The sequence below is a fragment of the Sus scrofa genome, chromosome 9 (genome assembly GCF_000003025.6).
Source record: "Sus scrofa isolate TJ Tabasco breed Duroc chromosome 9, Sscrofa11.1, whole genome shotgun sequence".
NCBI lineage: Eukaryota > Metazoa > Chordata > Mammalia > Artiodactyla > Suidae > Sus > Sus scrofa.
In genome coordinates, this window is record NC_010451.4 from 71,432,829 (window position 1) to 71,454,577 (window position 21,749).

General features: G+C 38.6%; 1 protein-coding gene across 7 annotated transcripts in view; it reads right to left on the bottom strand.

The window, feature by feature from the left end:
- MTERF1 (mitochondrial transcription termination factor 1) overlaps nt 1–21,749 on the bottom strand; it is a 566,280-nt gene that overhangs the window by 145,242 nt on the left and 399,289 nt on the right. The gene's annotated exons all lie outside the window — the stretch shown is intronic.

Sequence of the window (21,749 nt, forward strand, 5' to 3'; positions counted from 1 at the left end):
AGGAAAAAAAGGATGGGAAACCATTCTGGGGTGAGCAAAGGGTGACAACAGGATGGGAAAATTCAGCTTCACCAAATATTTATTCATGCTTATATAAACCTCAATTAGCTATCTTCAAATGCAAAGTCTCTGCTGAAGAAAAGAAGCATTTGGAAATGTGACTTGGAAGTTGGTTGGTGTCAGTTATTTTGCTGCATTGTTGATTAATGTAATTGAAGTATATATTACAGAAACAGAAAAGGAAATGTGACTTCTTCAGGGACCCATTAATTTCTTAAGGATAAAGTGTTTGAAGGTTCAAAGGCTTTGTTGAAGCTTATTTTAAATTTAAAATTTCCATCACCAAGGGATTGATTACCATTCTTATATTAGCTTTGTCAAACACCAAGTTGATCTTAGTTCTTTCAAAGTTTTGTGGCACTTAACTGTTTTCAGAGCATCTTTTTTAAAGAGAAGGCTGTCTTACAAGTTCTCCCAAGGACAGACTTGTTTTCCCTTTACAAGAACAGCAAGATGAAAATTTTAAAATCTTAAAAAGAGCAATTCCCAGGCTTCCCATCTTTAGGATCTTGAAAGTCATTTCTGCAAGTCAGGTACAGCACCTCCTCATTCAAACACTTTCCCATATTAGTTTCTGTTTGGTTTCCCTTTGACTTTAAAACATCAATTTATTTAAGTGTCTTTGTGCATTTGAAGTTTAGGAATGTTGTTTAGGGACCCCCTCAGTAAGATTCCTTAAGCTTTTCCCATCTCTGTGCCCCAGTGACTACACATAGTTCTTTTTATAACTCTCTGCTGTCTTTCTCTGATCACTGCTTAAGGCGCTCTCATAAACACCACGCTTGGAAAGTTAGCCAAGATGTCTCAAGCGCCCGTCTTTATTTGTGCTGTCCCAACAGTGAACTCGTTAGTTCAAGAAGTCAGACAGCAGCATTTCCGGCTCTTTGGGAACTCAGCCAAAGAGAAAACCATCATTTCACACAAAAGCAATACCAGGAAGTGTGCCATTAGGAAATCAGGGTTAAGATGGCATTGCCATCCACCCCCAGCGAAGGTAGTCCGAGAGGACTAGGAGACCAATTCGAAGAGAGAGCATTATGACCCAGTGCTTTGCCATGGGAAATCTATTATGAGACTGCAGACAACCTAAGGACAGTTCAACCGAAAGTCTTTTCTCCTTAGGGCTTAATCTCTAAAATATACAAACAACTTATACAACCCAACAGCAAAAAAGCCAACAACCTAATGGAAAAATGGGCAAAAGACATGAAGAGACATTTCTCCAAAGAAGATGTACAGATGGCCAACAAACACATGAAAAAATGCTCAACATCACTGATTATTAGAGAAATGCAAATCAAAACTACCACGAGATACCACCTCACACCAGTCAGAATGGCCATCATTAATAAGTCCACAAATAACAAATGCTGGAGGGGGTGTGGAGAAAAGGGAACCCTCCTACACTGTTGGTGGGAATGTCAATTGGTACAACCACTATGGAGAACAGTATGGAGGTACCTTAGAAAACTATACATAGAACCACCATATGACCCAACAATCCCACTCTTGGGCATATACCCAGACAAAACTTTCCTTGAAAAAGACACATGCACCTGCATGTTCATTGCAGCTCTATTCACAATAGCCAAGACATGGAAACAACCCAAATGTCCATTGACAGATGATTGGATTAGGAATACGTGGTGTTTATACACATTAGAATACTATTCAGCCATCAAATAATGCTATTTGCAGCGACATGGATGGAACTAGAGACTCTCATCCTGAGTGAAGTAAGTCAGAAAGAGAAAGACAAACACCATATGATATCACTTAAATCTGGAATCTAATATATGGCATAAAGGAACCTATCAATAGAAAAAAAAAGTAATGGACCTGGAGAACAGACCTGTGGTTGCCAAGGGAGAGGGGGAGGGAGTGGGATGGATTGGGAGCTTGGGGTTAATAGATGCAGACTATTGCCTTTGGAATGGATTAGCAATGAGATCCTGCTGTGTAGTACTGGGAACTCTGCCTAGTCACTTATGATGGAGCATTATAATGTGAGAAAAAAGAATGAATACATGTATGTGTAACTGGGTCACCATGCTGTACAGTAGAAAAAAAAAAGGAGAAAAGTATTTTCTCCTTGTTGGTTTTGCTTTACCCTCTTTTCAGTCCTGATACCTGGTCTTGGGAGCGTGAAGTCAAGCCAGCAGAGGGTGCCCTGTCGGGCTGCCTCTCCTTCCCGGTTGTCTCCCAGTTGCACACTGGGAAGTATAGACTGACCACTGGGCTCAGACCTGAGAACTGTCCCTCCATAGTGGCACCCAGGCCTTGATGCCATGCAGCACTGAGAAATGTTTGGCCTCAGTTAACGAGGACATACATTCGCCCAACTGGTGTGGGAGATTTTGCCTCAAGAAATGCTGTCACTCACACTGACTTTATTTTTAATGTCTTTTCTACTTGAGCCCAATTTGGGGGATGACTGTCTGGATCCTATTGCAAATATCTGGAGGGCAGCCTCAGGCTGCGTCTGGGTGAAAGAAACACGACTTTGAAGATGTACCCCTTCCCCTGATCCTCCCACAGTGTATTCTAGGCCCACTCCTTGTTCCAGATCTTTGTCTCAGCCTTCCCCCAACAAACCATCTGCTCCTCCCCCAGGTATAAACATGCTCCAAGTGCCTTCTTCTGAATCCCCCGATCCCAAAGAATCGGTAGAAAAACCTGGACTGAAATGGCTTTATCATGCTCCAAATTTCCAGTAACATGTGCTTATTAACTAGCTCTCTCTTGGCTGAAAATAGTGAGTTATGAGTGAGTGTGTATGTATGCGTGTGTGGTGAAGACATTTGGGGACAGGGATGCAGAGGGAGCAGTTTCCTCTCATATTAAAGCAGGAGTGGCAATTGGTCCACTCTTGTACATGAATAGCCAAACACTTACAGGTGGGCCCTTAATAAAGGCAATGAATAATGGTGATACTGATGTGAACTGGGGAGGAAGGGAGAACGTGATATGGAAGCACAAAACGGAGGCTATAGTTTTACGGATGCCAAAAAAATATATCCCCAGTGGATGGCTAGTGAGCAGCATGGAGAAACACTTAAGGAAGCTGGACTTTGCCTACATGGTCTAGCTAAATGCCCCCTCCTGGGTATCACATTCCAGTCTGGTGAGCACTGGAGGGAGGCTAAATGGACTCTCTCATGGGCAATTCAGTGGTGCTGGGTTTTCACATCATTTTTAAACTTTGCAGGTCAGTTTCCCCTATGCTGAAGAGTGTGAGGACACCCTCGACATTCTCTACTCTCGAAGAGCCTTCCTCCATGAGTAGCTGCAGGAAAAGAGCTGGTGAGTCCTCTGCTCAGTGTTTTTGATTAATGGTAAGATGGTAAATGCATTGGCAGGGACCTCCCTGCCACCACCAATTTCTTTAGCTTTCAACGAACACAGACAGACATACAGCCTCATCCTAGGGTCAGGCACTGTCCTAGGCATTCAGAATATAGAGGAGTAAGGGGTCCCTGCCAAGAGCTGAGGATGTGGGTTGTATAACCACCATTGGGCAGAGGACAAAACTGAGTAGGAGAGGTTAAGTGGTTCAGAACTAGGGTTTCTTAAAATAAGAACCTAATTTCCTAGTAACTTCACTGGTTATTCAGTTTGAGAATTTGAAAGTGGCAAGAGGCCTTTAAAGTTTTCACAGTCATATCTCCTTCACCTCTCTGCCACCATTACCTCCATTATATAGATAGAGAATCTGAGCTGGCATGGTTGTGACCGGCCCGGTCCTACTCTGCTGCCAGGGTCATGTTGGTGCGTAGTCTATACCAGCTTGTTCATCCCCCATGATCTTCTCAGACAGGTATAGCTCCAGCTTTCAATACCATCCCAGACCAGTGAATGATGACAATGGTGATAAGAGCATCACCACAGCAATACCAAGCACTACTACTACTGCTACCATCTCTGCTCGCATCTACTTGTCTCTTTTGCTGCAGCGTGCTAGATGAGTAACAACCCCGCTGGTGTCATTTTTACCACTGCAGTGTAGTCACTGAGAGCCTAAGACTGGGAATCAAACAGACCTGGACTTGAATCATTACTGTCATATTTTACAAATGAGGAAACTGAAGCTCATAGAGTTTATTACCTGACCAGGATCACACAACTTGTTAAGTAGAAAAACCATGCCAAGATGTGACCTGTTCCTGTCTTACTCCAGAACCCTCACTTATTTATGGGAGGTGATCTACCCACATAAATCCCAGTATTTATGGATAATAAGAACTCTTCGTTAGGCACTTCCTGAGTGTCAGGAATTGTGTAAAGCCCTGTACATACATTGTCTCCTTGAATTATCTTCAAGTTTTCTTTATAATTACCTCCATTTTATAAACATTGAAAGGAGGCTTAGAGAGATTTAATAACGTGTCACAGCTAGAAAGCAGTACAATTCAAACTGGATCTCAGGAGTGTCTGACTCTGAAACCCATTTTCTTAACCACTGTATATGATGGTTAGACAAGAGAATTAGAAAGGACTGATGGATTGGTGTCCTATTTAAAATTTCCTTTCATCACTGGGTACAAGTTTCCATCACTGCCTTCTTGGATACAGAAGAACTGAGTGTTCGGTTTGGAAATACAGGTTAGTAGCACAGGAAAAACAAATATACACAAACACAGGCCCTCAAATCATTAAAGCTTTGGTTTAAAAAGGACCTTCAGATCATGTCGTCCACTTTCTTTTTTAGTTCAGAAAGTTGATGTTTTCATAGCGCTGCCAGATGGAGGAGATCTCATACCTAAAAAAGGAGAGCTCCAGTCTGGTTTACTTAAAATGCATTTTTTTCTGAAATTTGATTTCCTTAAAAGAGCCAAGTTACTGAATATCAGATTTGGTTTGTTAATACTGATAAAGGCCATGCTATTTTAAATTAGCCTTGACTTCCAAACCACACAGGTGAACTGTGGGTAGGAGGAATAATAGATTTCATACCGTGCTTTTCTGTGTTTTCCATGCTTTTAAAAATATATATAATCACCCACAAATAGAAAAACTGCTGTTTTTAAAGAGAGATGAACAAATCAGATTTCATTAGTATTAAATAGTAAGGTGGAAACAGCACAGGCTTTAGAGTTAAACAAGCCTGGCTCTTGAATTCCTGCTCTGTTCTTTATAATTTGTTTGGCTTTAGCCTCTTTTCAACCTCTCTGAGCCTTGGTCTTGATCTTTCAATGGTGTTTCTACCTCCCTTCCAAGATTGTGCGAAAATTAAATGGGGTATTTTTGTAAATCACTTGTTATGTCTCTTCTCTTCCTTTTCATTCCTTTAGCCAGTTAAAAATACACTTTCAGGAGTTCCCTTGTGGTGCAACATGTTAAGAATCCAGCTTTGTCACTGCAGTGGCTCTAGTTGCTGCTGGGGTGTGGGTTCAATCCCTGGCCTAGGAACCCCCACATGCCTTGGGTGCTACAAAAAAACATTACAATTTTCAGAGGGCAAAGGTAGCTGAGTGTTGGGGAGGGGGTGGAATGTTATATTGAAGTTCCTGAAAGTATTTGGCAAATGATGAATTACAAAGTCCAAAGGTCTTTCCTATAGTGCATTGAGGATGGCAGCTAATGAACTTATAAACGTAAAACAGATAAAAAAGAATTTGGACGAGAAGGAGGAGGTAGCTGAGATACAGTAAGAAAACATTCTATAACATTATAATTTAAGTTCTCATCTGCATCAAGGTTCTATAACATTATAATTTAAGTTCTCATCTGCATCTCATTATCTTAATAATCCGAAACAACAGCCCTTGGATGCCTCACACAGGAGGAGGATGACAAACAGTTTCCTTGGATAGGGTCCCCAGCCTCTCTATCACATTAGATATTACTTCCACATGTTGAGTGTCAAGGGAATGTGTCGCGTTTTCATGTCCTCCTCACCATGAAGCAGTCTGGCTCCCTTTGGGGACAGGATTAGTTTAGCAACCCACAGAGCAGCCTCCTGAAGAGACTTCTCTGGCATTCCAAAGCCCCAACAGGAACACAGGGCAGCAGGAGGAGCCTCCATCTATATTGTATCCCAAACTCCTTCTTTTGGGGTCTGCAGACAAAATTCAGTTCATCAGACCATCTAGGATTGATTTCATTTTTTTTTTCCTCCTGGGAAATTTGATATCTCTTAGAAACCATTTATTTGGAAGCATTTGAAACTTACAAAGGAGTCACTATAATTGTACAAGGGATCTTATATGCCCTTCACTTAAATTCCTCAAATGTTAACTTTTTAGCACAGTTTCTTTAATTATTGTCTCTTTAGTTATATATAATTATCATCATTACTATTTTTGAAAAGCATCTGAGAACAAGTTACAGATATGAAGCCTCTCTACCCTTAAATATTCAGTGTATTTCTTAGAAATAAGGGCATTTTCCCTCACAAACACAGTACAATTATTATAATGAATAAATTAACAGGGCTACAACATTTATCTAATCCTCAGACCTTAATTCAGATTTCACCCTTGTCCCACGATAGACTTTATTGACAAAAGGATCCTATCCAGAAAGAGACGTGGTCCTTTCATTGCTTTTCCTTCAATCTTGAACTCTTCCTCTTTGTGTCTTAGGACCTTAATAATTTTGAAGACTATAGGCCATTTATTTGGTGGAATGCTCCTTAATTTGGACTTAATCTGCTGTTTCCCCAAAACTCTGTTCAGGCTATGCATATTTGACAGGCATATCCTAAGAGATGTGTTGGCTCTTTCTCAGTGGATCATGGCAGGAAACACCTGATGTCAGGTGTTCCTATTTTACCATCCCAATCGTGAGGTTGTGGTTCTCAACGTAATTAATAAAAATCTTGTAGGGATACTCAGAGACTATTTAAACATTGTCTTTCTCCTCAAACTCTTACCCACTAGTTTTGTCCTTTAAACTAATTCAGAGCGTTCTTCCCCTTTCTGTAACTTTTGGCTAAAGATAGCAAAGTCATACTATTAATTAAAGTCCATCTCCCCAGAAAGGCATATATAAGAAGAATGTACTTTGAGTCACACCAGGCAGTCCCATGACAGAGCCCAGATGCCTGGAGTTAGGCTTGTGTTCTCTCGTCTCTCTAGGGTCCCCGTGTCTTTTTACAATTCCTTCCTGTTCCCCTTGGAGAGAACTCTTTCAACAGTCCTCCAAGCTGGCCCCCTGCCAGCCCCCAGAGGATCGTTCATGCCCCCCTTAGTCCCTCTCAGACGGCAGTCTAGTGGTTTGTCTGGGGGGCTTTTTGCAGAGCCTTTGTCTGTGGAGCCCTTTATGATGACTTCTTATTGTTTACACTGGAAGTTGTCAGCTTTTGCCTCTGGCAAGGCCCTAAGCTCCGGCCTCTTGTCTGAACTGGTAGACGAGAGTGGTGACCAGTTGGGGAGCTTTCAGAAAGGCGAGGAGAAGGCCCCCACCGCCATGTGAGAAGCTCAGGCTCTTTATTCTTCAAGTGACTTCACGAAAATGCAAACAGCTTGAGAGAAGTTGCACCACAAGCATGGCAGACAGGTCTCCTCAGGAGGAGTTTCCAACCCGTTGAGGGGGTCTTTGCACCACAATCCCGGGCATACTCCCCCTTCATTTCTCCTCCTAGTCCCACACAGGACACACCCTTAGGACTGACCTGTTCCTTTCAGATCCTGCTTTCCAAACTATTTAGAAAGAAATGGGGAAATGGCATTCTTTTCTGTCTACCTAGGGTCTGGTGAAAATTTTAAGTTACCACAGTCTGCAATACCTTCCATGGTCATTTAGACGGCCAGTGCTGGAACTGCTGAGCCCAGCATGGGTGCCAGCAGCCACACTCCACCCCAAAAGAAGCCAAATGCTTCCTTCCTTCTTTCCTTCCTTCTTTCCTTCTTTCTTTCCTTCTTTCTCTCTCTTTTTCTCTTTCTTTCCTTCTTTCTTTCTCTCTTTCCTTTTCTTTTTCTTTCCTTCCTCCTTCCTTCCCTTTCCTTCCTTCCTCCCTCCCTCCTGTTCTTTCCTTCTTTCTCTCTTGCTCCCTTTCCCCTCTCTTTCTTTCCTTTTTTTTGGGGGGGGGGAGGCCATGCTGGCAGCATGTGGAAGTTCTCAGGCCAGGAATCAAACCCACACCACAGCAGTGACAACAATGAGTTCTTAACCACTAGGCCACCAGGGAACACCTCTTTCTTTAACAAATCCATGATATGAGTTAAAGTACAATACGTAGTGTTTTTTTTTTTAATTGAGATATAGTTCACATACCATACTGTTTGCCCATTTAAAGTGTACAATTCTATACTGTTAGTATATTCACCTAGTTGTACAACTATAACCACAATCAAATTTAGAACATTTACATTGCCCCCAAGAGAAACCCGATACCTAATAGCAGTGACTCTCAAGAGGCAGTTTTAAAAATGACAGACACTGTTTCTTGAGCAATGTTTGCCCATCTTTGGTTGTTTTCCTGGACTTAACTATTCAGTCCCTATCTTTCGGAAGAGCTGTGCCTGCAGTGGGCTCTCTGAAAAGACCTAATTAATTGATGGGAGCTCTGCAGTTGGGTTTCCTTCCTTAGAGAGCACTGACCTGAACTTGCGCTTAGTAAATTTTGATTTAGAATTTCTCCTGACTTGTTCCCTGGAGAATCATGAATGAGTTATTCTTAGGAAATGACAGGATTATGGGAATTATCTTCTCTAGGATTTGCAGTTTTAGTAGTGCTTTCATATACACAATGTTATTTTATTCTACTGAACAATAGTTAGAAGTAAAAATAACAATAGAATTCACTTACTAAGCCCTTATTCTGTGCTTGGCAACTCTAATTAGCTCCCATACATGCATTAACTCATTCAATCCTCAAGCACCATGAGAAAAGGCTCTGGCAAAATCAGCCAGAAATGCAAAGAGGGTAAATGATGATAAGCCCAAGATCACATAGCTGGTAAGGGCAGAGCTGAGATGTGAGCATATGTACTTTGATTCCAATCTGAACTCTAAATACCACTATAATTGCCTCTAGTGTTCCCACTTTGGAGGAAGGACTGAGGCTTTGAGAGGTTACGCATTATAAGAAGAACTAGTTAGGACCTGAATACAAGCATGTGGACCACAAGCTTAATGCTATAATGAGGCAACAGGCCTCCATCAATGACTTAGTTCAGCATCTTGCCAGGTACACAAAATCAAGTCCTTCAGCTAAGCCAAACAAACAAGCAAACAAAAGGAGGTACAAAACATTCCATGTTGCAACTTTTTATCTTATACTACAATGTCGTTACTGTGACATTATAAGATTGGCTCCACTTTTGGTAGGCCAGAAGCATTTTCCAAACCAATCTCCAAGGTCAGTTTTTCCTTCTTTACTTTTGCCTCCTTTTGCAACCTCTCTTGATTTCTCGTTCTCTGTTTTTCCTATTCACAAACAGAGAATAAGCCACATGGACTTAATAACCAAGGCAGTGATTCATGTAGGCTTTCATCTAATCAGAAAGAACAGTGGCAGGTCCAAGAACTCATTTGGTTGTATATCATTTTAAAAGAGTTGACACACATGTCCTTTAGTGTAGAAAGAAAATAATAAAATTTAAAAAGCAAAAGCCAGCTCAGACCTGCCAGCTGCAATGATTGGTTACACCGAAGAGATCCATGGAATCTGAAGCCATTTGGGTTTTGTTATGTTTGCTGAAACAGCACCAACTGTGATCTCTACCACTTTAAACGGTTTAATGACTTTTGGATAAGCCTTCAGAGTTAAATGGTTAAATCACCAAATGCTCCATAAAATAATTATGCAAGCAATTTTCTGGCTAATTATCTAACATGAACAGAAGCATACAGCTGCTAAGATATATAATTGCTGTTTCATAAGGGCTGGCTATTGTATATATGTAATTCCTTTACTGATCTCAGTGTGGTTTGGTGGGAGGCCACTAACATATCTCATGAAATGAATAAGTTAAAGTCCCAGCTCTGGTCCAGCTAGTGACTCACTTTGACTTTTTTTTTTTTTTTTTTTTGTCTTTTTGTCTTTCTGTCTTTCCTAGGGCCGCACCCATGGCATATGGAGGTTCCCAGGCTAGGGGTCTAATCGGAGCTGTAGCCGCTGGCCTATGCCAGAGCCACAGCAAAGCGGGATACGAGCCACATCTGCGACGTACACCATAGCTCATGGCAATGCCATGAGTAAGGCCAGGGATCAAACATACCACCTCATGGTTCCTAGTCGGATTTGTTAACCACTGAGCCATGACAAGAACTCCTGACCTTTTTTTTTGTTTGTTTGTTTTTTGTTTTATTTAAGGGAATGGATTAGGGCCTTCAAATACATCCATAATGGATAAGCATATAAATAATATGTACATATGTGTTGTATTCTAAGTGTTGGACATGTATATTTAAATTTCCAGCGTGGATAAACAAAAATATTTTAACTTTTTGGATATACAATGCAAATAGAGAAAAGGACACATATCATAACTGTCCAGTTTACAGATGAGTACTCTCATGCAACCAGCTGCAAAGCAAGAAATGGAATATCACCAAGACCCCAGAAGCCTCCTTGGTCCTCCTTTTAATTTCTACTTCCTCCAAAGGGAGATACCACCCTCACTTCTATCAACAGAGATTAACTGTACCTGTTTTGCACTAAATTTGTATGAAACCATATAGCATATGTCCTTTTGTGCCTAGCTGCTTTTATATAATACCATGTTTGTAAAGTTTATTTCTATTGTTGCAATGTATTTATTCTCATTAATGTGTAGTATCCCATTATATAAACACTACAACTTATTGTTCTACTGTTAATACTGTTTGGATAGTTTCTGGTTTGGGGATTTTATGAATAAAGCTGCTATAAACATTGTGCACATTTCTTGGTAAACATATGCATGCATTTCATTTGGGTCTAGACCTAGAAGCGGAATTGCTAGGCTGTTCAGCGTGTGTATCTTCAGCTTTAGTAGAAACTGCCAAAGAGTTTCCCTGAACAATTGTGCCAATTTGCACTCTCACCAACACTAAAGGGAAGTTGGGATGAAGGTTTTGAAGAATTCTGATGCTTGCTGAATTTTAAATGGTGGTGCAGAGTGAAAAAGCACAGTAAATAGTAGGTCTAATGGAATGGGCTCCAGCAATTGGCCTAGTGAGGAAAGGATAGAGTTGGAGAAGGAAACCTAGTGGAGGAAGCAGTCACATTTGAGGCCATTCAGTAGGTAGGAGAAGCCTCCGTGGATGTTTATCACCCACTCTGTCTTCTGTAGTACATGACACAGTCCTAGAGAATCACCCCAGCCTTTCTCCCTTTTCTTTTCAGTCTACATGGCACGTGCTCAAGTCTGACACCCACTCTCATGACGTGGGGCTGCCCTCCCTCTGCGTATGGCTGCCGTTGCTGTGATATACACATCCTTAAAACTGACGTCTGGCCCCTCTGAAGCGAGGTGGAGGAAGGATGAGAAGTGAAGACCAGACAGAGAGAAAGTAGAGGGAAGAGAATGAAAATCTGAGTTGAGTCCAGTTATCTGGTTGTGGAACTTAAAGCAAATCACTTAAATCCTCTCATGGCTTTGGTTTCCTCAGCTACAAAAAATTGAAGGCAAACAATTCTTAACTCTCTAGGTTTATTTGATGATCAAATGAATTAAAAGAATATATGTGGAAATGATTTGGAAATTTTAAAAAGCAAATATTGGCTATCTTTTTAAGAGGGTATTATTATTAATAATCAAATTATCACTTTAAAGTAGAAATGTATCTACACTAAATGATATTGTTTCCATTTTTCTTTTTTTTGTCCATGCCCACAGCATATGGACATTCCCAGGCCAGGGCCTGATCCTGTGCCACAGCAGCAACCTGAACCACTGCAGTGACAAAGTTAGCTCCTTAACCTGTTTTGCCACAAGGGAACTTCTTGGTTCCATTTTTCTATTTGAATTAAAACATTTGCATTAGCAGTCTGAGGAATAATCCTTCTCAGCAATGTTAACATAGTAATAGACAGGAATGTCTGAAATAGTGGCATTTACCCAGGATGTGGTTCAGTCATCCAAACCTCCATCCATATTCACATCCATTAATTAATTATTTTAACAAACAGGTTTATGGAGTACTCTTGTTTTGGGGCAATTCTAGGCAGAGATTCAAGGGGTCCCTGAACCTTCTGATCTTGTATGGAGCAGAATATGGGCGTGACTTCTGTCATTAATTTCTTACAGAACTCTGTAAATCCTCCTCCACCCAAATAAGGTTAAGAGGTACTGTTTCAGAGATGTGTGGAATAAAGGAATATGAACTACAAATAAAATAACAGGTGATTATCTATATAAGAACTGCAAATTAAGTTGACAAGACTCCCCTGTTAGCAACAATAGATGCCACCGAATAACAGAATAATATCTTCAAAATGCTGAGGGAAAATAAATATTAACTTAGAATAATATACCAAGCTTTACTATTATTAAAATGTGGGTGGAATAAAGGCATTTTCAGAAAAACAATGATTAAGAGAGTTTACCAATTTTAGACGCGTCAAAATAACTATCAATGAACATTATACAAGAAACAGAGATTTTTAAGCCCAAAGTAAAAGTGCAAGAGGGAATGATGAGCAAAGAACTTTATAAACATAATTGTAAATCTATAAGAAGCACTATTTTTAAAAAATCAATTGAGGAGTTGTTCAAATAATAAAACTAAAATGCTAGATGAAAATAATAAGGACAAAGGGAGTGAGAGAGGCTGAAATTACAAATTCCAAGTTCACTGTATTATTCAAGCGGAAGATGAAATAAGCTCATTTTAAACTTTAAGCAAGTAAGTTTCTAAAATTAAGTTAATGCTCAAAGGATAGGAAAAATACATAATTTCAAAATAAGTACATGGAAAAGAAAGGACTAAAGAATTTTAGAGTGATCTAATAAGAAGTAGGAAGGATATACATACATATATATACATGTATGTGTATTTTATATATATGTGTATATCTATATATATCTCAAGAAAAAACAAAGTGTGGTAGAAAAAGTCTAGATATATCAGTAAACATAGACATATTTAAATTGGTTTGCTCAAAGGCAGAGATCAGATTTTTTTTTTTAATTGCTTTCTTAGGGCTGCACCCATGGCATATGGAGGTCCCCAGGTAGGGGCTGAATAGGAGCTATAGCAGCTGGCCAACACCACAGCCACTGCAATGCCAGATCTGAGCAGCATCTGTGACCTACACCATAGCTCACAGCAATGCCAGATCCTTAACCCACTGAGCAAGGCCAGAGATCCAACCTGTATCCTCACGGATGCTAGTCAGGTTTGTTTCCACTGAGACATGAAGGGAACTCCCGAGATCAGATTATTTTTAAGAAACACAATCCATTATGTGCTGTTTATAAGAGCTACATCTGAAACATGATGATGCATAAAGATTGTAAGAAATGGGAAAAGATAAAACAGGTAAATAATAATATTTCTGGAGAAGCTATATTAAGGCAAAAATTTGGTTCCCATTTGGAATAAAGAGAGTCATGATTTAATGACTGAAGAGCAATCCATAGGGAAGGGATAACAATGCTGAATATATATATTCCAAACAAAACAATCTCCCAACTTATAAAATAAATTTGACATATCTATCTTAATGGAAAATATTTTTGCATGCCTCTTTCATAAACTAATCAGGCAGTAAAAATTGATAAAGATATAGACATTGTGAAGAGTACAATAGGCCAGCTTTAAAGGAGACCTCCACAGAAGAAGCCTGGATTCCTCACATATAGAATTCACATTCCTTTCAAGTACACATTGAAAATACTGACCACAAAAGAAGTCCTAAGAAATACCAAAGAATTGATAACACCAACCACATTCTCCTTCTAAAATGCAACTGTATGATATCCACAACAAAGAGTCAAAAAAAAAAATACCCCATATATTTGGACATGAAAATAATCTTATAAATATTCATGAATGAGAGAAGAAATAATAATGGAACTTATGAAATATTTAGAACGGAATGACCACAAATCACTACCTAGAAAAACTTAAGGGATGCCAGTATGGCCTTAAATTTGCATTTATTAAAACAATGTGGTAACTGCAATTACAAAGCTGGGCAAGGCTATTGTTTGTGAAGGAGAAGAAGATTGGGGAAACTTTTAAAGGAGGAATGTCTCATCTGAGAATTAAAAGATAGGGAAAAAGAAGAGGTCGGGAGGAGCCTGGAGAAGAACATTTTTTTTTTTATTTTTTTTTAGGGCTGCACCCACAGCATATGGAAATTCCCAGGCTAGGGGTCAAATCGGAGCTACAGCTGCCAGCCTATACCACAGCCACAGCAACACAGAATCTGAGCTGCGTCAGCAACCTACACCACAGCTTATAGCAACACGGATCCATAACCCACTAAGCAAGGCCAGGAATTGAACCCTTGTCCTCATGGATACTAGTTGGGTTTGTTACCTCTGAGCCACAACAGGAACTCCAAGAACATTTTTGAGGAAAAAAAAAAAATCAGTGGTAAGTTATACCGAGAAGGAGCTATTGTGCTTAAAGATAGTTACACTGGGTTTGTTGAAAGTTTATTTTAGACATACCCTCTGGGTTTTGTTATATAAAAATTTCCTTTAAAGTTAAAAGAGAAAAGTATTAAAGAAATAAACCTATAATTGGATTGGCACAAAATAATTGGTTTGAAAGTTAGAAGTCTGGAGCAGTCTCATACATCATCAGGTGGTAATCCCTGAACCAGCAGTAGGAAATGGTCCCTAAAAAAGGAAACTGTGAAGGAATTAGGATAATTGACATCAAAACTACATTTTGGGGTCCCAATTCCAGCAAGGAAAGAAGAGCTTTTATTGGATTAATGCTTCTGAGGATACTAGAAGAAATATAAAAAAGAACTGTTTAGAGGCACTGAACAGTGACCAGAAGCAAGCAGAAACAGGAAAGTATTTGGCCCATGAAAGAAGAGAGTTTGTCCTCTATGGAGATTCTAAAACAAACAAAAGCAAAAACAAACAAAAAAAAAACACCATCTTTTGGTCTGAAAGGACAGAGAACAGAGTGTGGGATAGACAGAAGGGCTGGAAATTGAGGGTGGGGATCCCAGAAAAGAGGAAGTCATGGTAAAGGAGGGAGCTAAACTCTGCATATAAACTCCTTTCAAAATCATAATTGAATTATGAGTGGTACAGGCATGAGTGGGAGTCCAAGGGGAAAACGACATCTGACAGTTGAGAGAGCTGAGGAAATATTGCTGCTGCTGGAACCAATGGGAACACCCTGCAGTTTGAGTCTTGACAAATGAGAACAGCTTGGTAAGCTCTTTGGACTTGCCATCGAAACACCAGAGTAAAGACTGTAAGAGAATTAATGGGTTCACTCTAGAAATAATGGAAAATGAAAACAGATCCAGTAAATGATAAAAGTAAGCCTCCACAAGTTAATGGTGATTGCTTGGTGCAACAAAATGTGACACTCTTAAGGATAAAATTACAGGATACTAAAGTCTCTAGTATGTTGACTTAATAATTAAAAATTACTAGACATGCAAAAGGTTACTTACTATGACTTACAGCCAAGAGAAGAAGCGATAAGTAAAAACGGACAAAAATGTGCCCCAAATATTGAAATTATGAGATGGGAATTTCAGAGATATTTAAAGGCTGAAAAGGAACCAGACAGAAATCTTAAAATTGAAAAATACATTATCCAACAATTAAAAAATCATTAAATGGAATTAACAACTTATTGAGAAAACATTTTCAAAAATCAGGAAACTTAAATGCAGATCAATAGAAATTATCCAAAATGAAATGCAGAGAGAAAAAAAGAATGGAAAGAGAAGGCTTTCAGTTTTTCCCCATTGAGTATTATATTTGCTGTGGGTTTATCATAGATGGCTTTGATTATGTTCAGAAATGTTCCCTCTATACCCACTTTGGCGAGGGTCTTGATCATGAATGGATGTTGAACTTTGTCAAATGCTTTTTCTGCGTCTATTGAGATGATCATATGATTTTTGACTTTTCTTTTGTGAATGTGGTGTATGAAGTTGATTGATTTGCATATGTTGAACCATCCTTGTGAACCTGGGATGAACCCTACCTGCTCATGGTGTATGATTTTTTTTGATATGTTCTGGGATTTGGTTGGCTAAGATTTTGCTGAGAATTTTTGCATCTATATTCATCCAAGATATTGGCTGATAGTTTTCTTTTTTGGTGTTATCTTTGTCCGGTTTTGGAATTAGGGTGATGGTGGCATCACAGAAAGTCTTTGGGAGTATTCCTTCTTCTTCAACCTTTTGAAAGAGTTTAAGGAGGATGGGCACCAGTTCCTCTTTATATGTTTGATAGAATTCACCTGTGAAGCCATCTGGTCCTGGACTTTTATTTGTAGGGAGTGATTTTATGACTTCTTCAATTTCATTTCTAGTGATGGGTCTGTTCAGTTGGTCTGTTTCTACTTGATTCAGTTTTGGCAGGCTGTAAGATTCTAGAACATTGTCCATTTCTTCCAGATTGTCAAATTTATTGGCATATAGTTGTTCATAGTATTCTCTTATGGTTTTTTGTATTTCTGCAGTATCCATTGTGATTTCTCCTTTTTCATTTATAATTTTGTTTATTTGAGTTCTTTCTCTCCTCTTTTTAGTGAGTCTGGCCAGGGGTTTGTCAATTTTGTTTACCTTTTCAAAGAACCAGCTCTTAGTTTTATTAATTTTCTCTATTGTTTTTTGAATCTCTATTTTATTGATTTATTCTTTGATCTTTATAATTTCCTTCCTTCTGTGGACTTTAGCTCTTTTTTGTTCTTCTTTTTCTAATTCATTTAGGTGGAGGGTTAAGTTGTCAATTTGGGATCTTTCTTCTTTTTTGAGAAAGGCCTAAATCACTATAAATTTCCCTCTGAGCACTGCTTTTGCAGCATCCCATAGATTTTGAGAGGTTTTGTCTTCATTATCATTTGTTTCAAGGTATTTTTTAATTTCCTTCTTGATTTCCTCATTGACCCATTAGTTTTTTAGTAGCATGTTGTTTAGTCTCCATGAAGTAGGTTTTTTCACATTTTTTTTCCCATGGTTGATTTCTAATTTCATGGCATTGTGGTCAGAGAAGATACTTGAGATAATTTCTATGCTCCTAAATTTGTAGAGGTTAGCTTTGTGGGCCAATATGTGGTCGATTTCTTGAGAATGTTCAATAGATGCAGAAAAAGCATTTGACAAAGTCCAACATCCATTCATGATCAAGACCCTCGCCAAACTGGGTATAGAGGGAACATTCCTGAATATAATCAAAGCCATTTATGATAAACCCACAGCAAATATAATCCTCAATGGGGAAAAACTGAAAGCCTTCTCACTCAAATCTGGAACAAGACAGGGATGCCCACTCTCACCACTGCTCTTCAACATAGTTTTGGAAGTCCTAGCCACAGCAATTAGACAAACAAAAGAAATAAAAGGCATCCATATAGGAAGAGAAGAGATGAAACTGTCACTGCATGCAGACGACATGACACTATACATAGAAAACTCTAAGGACTCAACCCAAAAACTTGAACCGATTAATAAATTCAGCAAAGTAGCAGGATATAAGATTAACATTCAGAAGTCAGTTGCATTTCTGTATACCAGCAATGAAATATTAGAAAAGGAATACAAAAATACGATACCTTTTAAAATTGTACCTCACAAAATCAAATACCTCGGAATACACCTGACCAAGGAGGTAAAGGACTTGTATGCTGAGAACTATAAAACTTTAATCAAAGAAATCAAAGAAGATGTAAAGAAATGGAAAGATATTCCATGTTCCTGGATTGGGAAAATCAATATTGTAAAAATGGCCATACTACCCAAAACAATCTACAGATTCAATGCAATCCCTATCAAATTACCCAGGACATTTTTCACAGAACTAAAATAAACAATCCAAACATTTATATGGAACCACCAAAGACCCAGAATCGTCAAAGCAATCCTGAGGAACAAAAACCAAGCAGGAGGCATAACTTTCCCAGACTTCAAGAAATATTACAAAGCTACAGTCATCAAAACAGTGTGGTACTGGTATCAAAACAGACAGACAGACCAATGGAACAGAAGAGAGAACCCAGAAATAAACCCTGACACCTATGGTCAATTAATCTTTGACAAGGGAGGCAAGAACATCAAATGGGAAAAGGAAAGTCTATTCAGCAAGCATTGCTGGGAAAACTGGACAGCTGCATGCAAAGCAATGAAACTAGAACACACCCTCACACCATGTACAAAAATAAACTCCAAATGGCTGAAAGACTTAAATATACGACAGGACACCATCAAACTCCTAGAAGAAAACATAGGCAAAACACTCTCTGACATCAACATCATGAATATTTTCTCAGGTCAGTCTCCCAAAGCAATAGAAATTAGAGCAAAAATAAACCCATGGGACCTCATCAAACTGAAAAGCTTTGGCACAGCAAAGGAAACCCAAAAGAAAACAAAAAGACAACTTACAGAATGGGAGAAAACAGTTTCAAATGATGCAACAGACAAGGGCTTAATCTCTAGAATATATAAACAACTTATACAACTCAACAGCAAAAAAGCCAATCAATCAATGGAAAAATGGGCAAAAGAGACATTTCTCCAAGGAAGATATACAGATGGCCAACAAACACATGAAAAAATGCTCAACATCGCTGGTTATAAGAGAAATGCAAATCAAAACTACCATGAGATACCACCTCACACCAGTCAGAATGGCCATCATTAATAAGTCCACAAATAACAAATGCTGGAGGGGCTGTGGAGAAAAGGGAACCCTCCTGCACTGTTGGTGGGAATGTAAACTGGTACAGCCACTATGGAGAACAGTTTGGAGGTACCTTAGAAATCTATACATAGAACTTCCATGTGACCCCACAATCCTACTCTTGGGCATATATCCGGACAAAACTCTGCTTAAAAGAGACACATGCACCCGCATGTTCATTGCAGCACTATTCACAATAGTTAGGACATGGAAACAACCCAAATGTCCATCGACAGATGATTGGATTCGGAAGAAGTGGTATATATACACAATGGAATACTACTCAGCCATAAAAAAGAATGACATAATGCCATTTGCAGCAACATGGATGGAACTAGAGACTCATACTGAGTGAAATGAGTCAGAAAGACAAATACCATACAATATCACTTATAACTGGAATCTAATATCCAGCACAAATGAACATCTCCCTAGAAAAGAAAATCATGGACTTGGAGAATAGACTTGTGGCTGCCTGACGGGAGAGGGAGGGAATGGGAAGGATTGGGAGCTTGGCGTTATCAGATAAAACTTAGAATAGATTTACAAGGAGATCCTGCTGAACAGCATTGAGAACTATGTCTAGATACTCATATTGCAACAGAGCAAAGGTTGGGGGAAAAAAAAAAGTATACATGTAAGAACAACTTGATTCCCATGCTGTATAGCAGGAAAACAAAACAAAACAAACCAAAAAGAATGGAAAGAGAATGAACTTGTGGGTCAGTAGCTGGTGACCTTATATGGGTATAAATTGATACAAAAAAAGAGAAGAGAGAAAGAAAAGAGAGAGAAAAAAGAGTTTAAGAAATAATGGTTCAGTATTTTTTAAAGTTGATTAAAAAAAAAAATAGCATCCCATGGATCAAGGATGTTGAATGAACCCCAGTGGATAAATATTAAGAGTACCAGCAGGATAAACACTAAGGATAACCACATCTGGGAACACCATATACAAACTGCTGAAAACCAATGGTAAAGTTAAAAAATCTTAGTACAGTTAGGGAAAAAGACACATTAACTATAGGGGACAGTGATTATAATAACTGCTAGTTTCAGAAGCTGTGAAAGCCAGAAGACAATGAAATGACATCTTTTAAAAACTCATCATCTAGAAGTTCCCTGTGGCACAGCAAGTTAGAGACCTTGCACTGATACTGCAGTGGCCCAGGTCACAGGTCACTGCTGTGGTGAGAGTTTGATCCTTGGCCTTGGAACTTCCACATGCTGCAGACACAGCTAAAAAAACAAACAAACAGGCAAACAAAACTTATCCAGAATTTTATATCTGGTGAAATATATTTAAAAATTGAAGTAAAATAAAGACTTTTTAGACAGATAAAAGACAAGAACATTCACACCAGCAGAACTGACTACAAAAAATGCTGAAGATTCTCAATGTCTGAATTTTCAAAAATTTAGATCTAAATGCTAAAAAATATTCAAAGAGGAAATGATATAAGTTGGAAATTCAGATCTACAGAAGAAAGGATGCATCCTAGTAGTGGTAAAAAATATGTGGGTAATTATAAAATACTATTTTTCCTTTAAAAACATCTTTATAAGTCAGCTGATAGTTAAAACAAACAATTTATTCTGGAGGGTTATAGTAGATGTATGCTACTGACAGCAATAGAATGGAAAAAGAGCCAAGACATAAAAGGAATCATACTGTTACAAGTAGCATAATATTAATTCAACATAGACCTTTATAGATTAAGCATGTATATTGTAATTCTCCAGGAAAAGATGTAAAGAAGTACAGATAAAGAGCCAACAGAGGAGGAGTTCCCACTGTGGCTCAGCAGGTTAAGAACCCAACTAATATCCATGAGGATACAGATTCAATCCGTGGGTTAAGGATCTGGTGTTGCCATAAGCTGCTGCTCTGATGTGACCCCTAGCCTGACAACTTCCATGTGCTGTGGATGTGGTTCTTTAAAAAAAAAAAAAAAAAGAGAGAGAGAGAGAAAGAAAAAGAAAAGAAAATAGCCAACGGAGAAGATGGTTAATTGATTATCATGAAAATAAACAGGGAAGAAGAAACAAAAGAACAGAGGGGGCAAATAATAAATAGAAAGATGATAGGTGTAAACCCTATTATATCAACAATTAGATGAAATGTGAATGGATTAAGACTCCAATTAAAAGACAGAGATTGTCAGACTGGGAAAGACAGTAACAAATAAGACCCAACTATATCCTGTTTACAGGAGAGGTATCTTAAATACAAAGACTCAAAACAACAAGGTCCTACTATATAGCACAGAGAACCATATTCAGTGTCCTATGACAAACCACAATGGAAAAGGATATTTAAAGAAAGACTGTATATAACAATCACTTTGCTGTGTAGCAAAAATAAACACAACATTGTAAATCAACTATACTTTAATAATAAATACATAAACAAGTTAATGGATGAAAAAAGATATACCATGTGCAGAGTAAGTATAAGAAAGGTGGTATAGCCATATTAGTATCAGACAACGTTGACTTCAGGGCAGCATATTACAGGAGATAAAGAAGGTCATTTCATAATGATAAAATGAACCAGTTTGTCCAGAAATGCAACAATGGCAAATGTGTACACATCTACTAATTAAACTGCATATAAATCTGAGTTGAGTGGGAAAGCTATCTGCTATATTTTTTTGTAGGAGAGCTCCTATCCTTTCGATGGCTGCTGTATACCCAGGAAAGATATGAAACTAGAGGTGGTTTTAATAATGATTACAGGAAGTGTAATTGTACCTGTAACGTAGCTAAGTGGTATGCTTCTTCCCATCATGAAACTATGTTTGGATTTCAGGTGGCAATTGTTTGTTTCTTTTTTAAATTAAAAATAAAAATGTTACTGTTTTCATGGATGTAACCCCAATCATAAACTAACTTAGAAATCTCCTTTGTATACTTCTCTAGCCA